The sequence below is a fragment of the Triticum dicoccoides genome, chromosome 1A (genome assembly GCF_002162155.2).
Source record: "Triticum dicoccoides isolate Atlit2015 ecotype Zavitan chromosome 1A, WEW_v2.0, whole genome shotgun sequence".
In the NCBI taxonomy this organism is placed as follows: domain Eukaryota; kingdom Viridiplantae; phylum Streptophyta; class Magnoliopsida; order Poales; family Poaceae; genus Triticum; species Triticum dicoccoides.
This window is the reverse complement of record NC_041380.1, coordinates 529,199,537-529,204,568: the sequence shown is the minus strand read 5'-3', so window position 1 is coordinate 529,204,568 and position 5,032 is coordinate 529,199,537. Positions and strand designations below refer to the sequence as shown.

The 5,032-nt window shown below is 44.7% G+C and overlaps 1 pseudogene; it reads right to left on the bottom strand.

Annotated features, from left to right (window-relative positions):
• Positions 1 to 2,532: 2,532 nt before the first annotated feature.
• On the bottom strand, positions 2,533 to 4,392 carry LOC119318703 (annotated as a pseudogene).
• Between the last annotated feature and the right edge of the window lie 640 nt (positions 4,393 to 5,032).

The following is a 5,032-nucleotide window of genomic DNA, read 5'->3' as shown; positions in this document are numbered from 1 at the left end:
GACGGCGGGCGGCGTCGAGGGCGAGGGCGACGGCGGGCGGCGTCGAGGGCGAGGGCGGCAGGCCTTCGGCGCGGCAGAGAAGACGAGCAGAAATGGAGGCGACGGGTCGGGCGGTGGTATTTATAGCCCCCCCCTTTAGTCGCGGTTGGGGAGGCGACCCGCGACTAAAGGGCCCTTTAGTCGCGGTTGGGGAGGCGACCCGCGACTAAAGGGTAACCTTTAGTCGCGGTTGGGGAGGCGACCCGCGACTAAAGGGCTTTTTTGGCGGGTTTTTCGTTCCCGCGCGCAACGACCTTTAGTCGTGGTTGGGCAGGCCAACCGCGACTAAAGGTATTTTCCAAATACTTTTTCTTTTTCAAAATCTTAAAAATACAAATAATATATCAAAAAATTCAGAAAAAAATAACTAATTCAATTCAATATGTTAAAAACACAAATATTATATCAAAAAATTCAGAAAAAAAAACTAATTCAATTCAAAATTCTAAAAATACAAATAATATATCAAAAAATTAAGAAAAATAAAACTAATTCAATTCAATATGTTAAAAATACAAATAATATATCAAAAAATTCAGAAAAATAGAACTAATTCAATTCAATATGTTAAAAATACAAATAATATATCAAAAAATTAAGAAAAATAAAACTAATTCAATTCAAAATGTTAAAAATACAAATAATATATCAAAAAATTCAGAAAAATAAAACTAATTCAATTCAAAATTCTAAAAATACAAATAATATATCAAAAAGTTCAGAAAAATAAAACTAATTCAATTCAAAATTCTAAAAATACAAATAATATATCAAAAAATTAAGAAAAATAAAACTAATTCAATTCAAAATAATATACCAGAGGCCGGTCGTCGGCTATGGTGGTACGGCCGGACTCTGCAGAGCGTCATGGACTACATCACTCCAAATTTCATGTATCATTCGAAAATGGACACCAAACACATCACGGGTAATATAATTCACATGATCCATTCAACAAAGTTTGGTACAATAAATTATTACACATCATTTCTTCCCTTGTGTCCCTGCTTGCTTACGATTGTGCCGTATCCATGGAGCATCCTCATCATTTAACTTAATGCTTGGGTCGGTGTTCACTTTGAAGGGCGGAATTTCAGCAAACATATTATAATCTTCTGACATGTCTGTCTTGTTCTCCACTCCCACGATGTTTCTTTTCCCTGAAAGAACAATGTGGCGCTTTGGATCATCGCATGATGTACTGATCGTTTTCTTATCTTTCCGTTTCCTCGGTTTGCTACTCATGTCCTTCACATAGAAAACCTGAGCGACATCTTTCGCTAGGACGAATGGTTCGTCAAGGTAACCAAGATTGTTGAAATCCACCATTGTCATTCCGTATTGCTGGTCCACCTTTACCCCACCTCCTGTTAGCTTGAACCATTTGCACCGGAACAAAGGGACCTTAAAGGAGGGTCCATAGTCAAGTTCCCATATCTCCTCTATGTAACCATAATATGTGACCTTTTGCCCATTCTCGGTTGCTGCATCAAAGCGGACACCACTGTTTTGGTTGGTGCTCTTTTTATCTTGGGCGATCGTGTAAAATGTATTCCCATTTATCTCGTACCCTTGGAAAGTCGTTATAGTCGAAGATGGTGTCTTGGCCGACATGTACAGCTGATCTACAACATCATTGTCATTCATTAAATGTTTTCTCAACCAACTGCCGAAAGTCTCCATGTGGGCCTTCCTAATCCAGGATTCAGGCTTCCCCGGGTTGTCCGAGCGTAAAATATTCTTGTGTTTCTCAAAGTACGGAGCCACCAAGCTGGAATTGGTCAGTACAGTGTGGTGTGCTTCAGTCAGAGAATGGCCGTCCATACATGTCGTTGATTTCCTTCCGATCGTGCCTTTTCCACTTAGTCTCCCCTCGTGCCGCGATCGAGGAAGACCAATCGGCTTAAGGTCAGGAACAAAGTCAACACAAAACTCAATTACCTCCTCATTTCCATAGCCCTTGGCGATGCTTCCTTCTGGCCTAGCACGGTTACGAACATATTTCTTTAATACTCCCATGAACCTCTCGAAGGGGAACATATTGTGTAGAAATACAGGACCGAGAATGAAAATCTCTTCGACTAGGTGAACCAAGAGGTGCGTCATAATATTGAAGAAGGATGGCGGGAACACCAACTCGAAACTGACAAGACATTGGATCACATCGTTCTGTAACCGTGGTAGATCTTCTGGATTGATTACCTTCTGAGAGATTGCATTGAGGAATGCACATAGCTTCACAATGGCTACTTGAACATTTTCCGGCAGGAGCCCCCTCAAAGCAATCGGAAGCAATTGCGTCATAATCACGTGGCAGTCGTGAGACTTCAGGTTTTGGAACCTTTTCTCCGCCATGTTTATTATTCCCTTTATATTGGACGAGAATCCAGACGGGACCTTCATACTGCTCAGGCATTCAAAAAAGATGACCTTCTCTTCTTTGGTCAGAGCGTAGCTGGCACGACCTTGAAACCATTCCGGATGCCGGTCATCAGGGTCTTTCAAACGTTGCTGGTCCTGTTGTGCTTCCTTTGTATCATTTGTCTTCCCATACACGCCCAAGAAGCTTAGGAGGTTCACGCAAATATTCTTCGTAACGTGCATCACGTCGATTGCAGAGCGGACTTCTAGGACTTTCCAATATTCTAGCTCCCAGAATATAGATTTCTTCTTCCACATGGCTGCGTGCCCGTCAGCTCCCTTCGGAACTGATTGTCCGCCAGGACCCTTTCCAAAGATGACTTTCAAATCCTTGACCATATCAAATACCTCAGCACCAGTGCGTTCCGCAGGCTTCGGCCAGTGATCTGCCTTGCCGTTGTAATGCTTGCCTTTCTTTCTTACTGGATGAATTTTCGGAAGAAATCGACGATGCCCAAGGTACACGTTCTTCTTACAATTTGGCAAATGTACACTTTCAGTCTCATGTAAGCAGTGCGTGCATGCATTGTATCCCTTATTTGACAGTCCCGAAAGGTTACTAAGAGCAGGCCAATCGTTGATGGTTACGAAAAGCAACGCTCGTAGGTTAAATTCCTCTTCTTTGTGCTCATCCCACACACGGACACCAGGTCTGCCCCACAGCTGTAAAAGTTCATCAACTAATGGCCTTAGGTACACATCGATGTCGTTGCCGGGTTGCTTCGGACCTTGGATGAGCACTGGCATCATAATGAACTTCCGCTTCATGCACAACCAAGGAGGAAGGTTGTAGATGCATAGAGTCACGGGCCAGGTGCTATGGCTGGAGCTCTGCTCGCCAAAAGGATTCATGCCATCTGTACTTAGACCAAATCTTATGTTCCTTGCGTCAGCTGCAAAATCTTTGAACTCTCTGTCGATCTTTCTCCATTGCGTTCCATCTGCGGTGTGTCTCAACTCCCCGTCCGACTTACGGTCCTCTTTGTGCCATCGCAACAACTTGGCATGCTCTTTGTTCCTGAACAGACGTTTCAACCGTGGTATTATAGGAGCATACTACATCACCTTGGCGGGAACCCTCTTCCTGGGTTTCCCGCCCTCAACATCGTCACCAGGGTCATCGCCTCTGATCTTATAACGCAATGCAGTGCATACCGGGCATTCATTCAAATTCTCGTATTCACCACGGTAGAGGATGCAGTCGTTGATGCATGCATGTATCTTCAGAACCTCTAAACCTAGAGGGCAGACAACCTTCTTTGCTTCGTACGTACTGGCGGGCAACTCGTTATTCTTTGGAAACATATTCTTCAACATTTTCAGCAAGTTTTCAAATGCCGAGTCAGCTACACCTGCCTGTGCCTTCCATTTCAGCAAATCCAGTGTGCAGCCCAGCTTTTTCAGACCATCATCGCATCCAGGGTACAATGACTTTCTGTGATCCTCTAACATGCGATCCAAATTCTCCCTCTCCTTTTCAGTTTCGCAGCGTCTCCGTGCATCAGCAATGGTCCGACCAAGATCATCAACGGTCTCATCACGTGCCTCTTCTTCACCTTCACCTTCCCCTTCACCTTCCCCTTCACCTGCCCCTTCACCTTCCCCTTCACCTTCAGCATCCTCCATGAAAGTATCACCGAAATGAGCAAGATAGCTTTCATCGATGAAATCATCCCCTTCTTCATCTTCTTCCATTATAACCCCTCTTTCTCCATGCTTGGTCCAACAATTATAGCTTGGCATGAAACCGTGCCGAAGCAGGTGCAGGTGAACTTCTCTTGAGGAAGAGTAACCCTTCTGATTCTTACAGTCAACACATGGACAGATAACAAAACCCTTCTGCTTGTTCGCATTAGCCACTACGAGGAAATCTTTCAAACCCGTAGTGAACTCGCGGGAGAGTCGGTTACCGTACATCCATTGCCGATTCATCTGCATTATTATAATATAAAATATATAATTAACCATCATGCATTTGTTAAAGTAACTAGCTATAAACAATAGAAATTAAACAATGAACAACACACATGCATATTTTATCAATGACACACATGCATGAAAGGTTCAAGTTGCTAACCGTGATCGAGGAGGAACCTCAAGTGTGGCTCCAACACTTCATATCATGTTTGTTTCACGCTGTTGGGCATTTCATCAAACACCTTGTGTGCATAAGAGGAACCAAAAGCAAACCTACACCCCCTTGTGAAGAGAAGTGGCACCAAATGGCTAAGTGAGTGCGCTGAACTGGTATATATAGGGGAGGAGCTTTAGTCGCGGTTGGCCAGGCCAACCGCGACTAAAGGCCTTTGGGCACCTTTAGTCGCGGTTGGCCTGCCCAACCGCGACTAAAGCCCCTCACGTGCACCAGCTGGCCACCGAGCGCCCTGGCCCAAGCCTTTGGTCGCGGTTCGTCTGCCGAACCGCGACTAAAGACTTCATTAGTCGCGGTTCCTACAGTTTCGCGACTAATGGGGCTGGACGGAAGCCTCTTTTTCTACTAGTGCACACACACGAGGCCTTCCCTTCCCCGCGTCGGCGGGCTGCCGGATTTGTGGATCTGCGGCCTTCATCA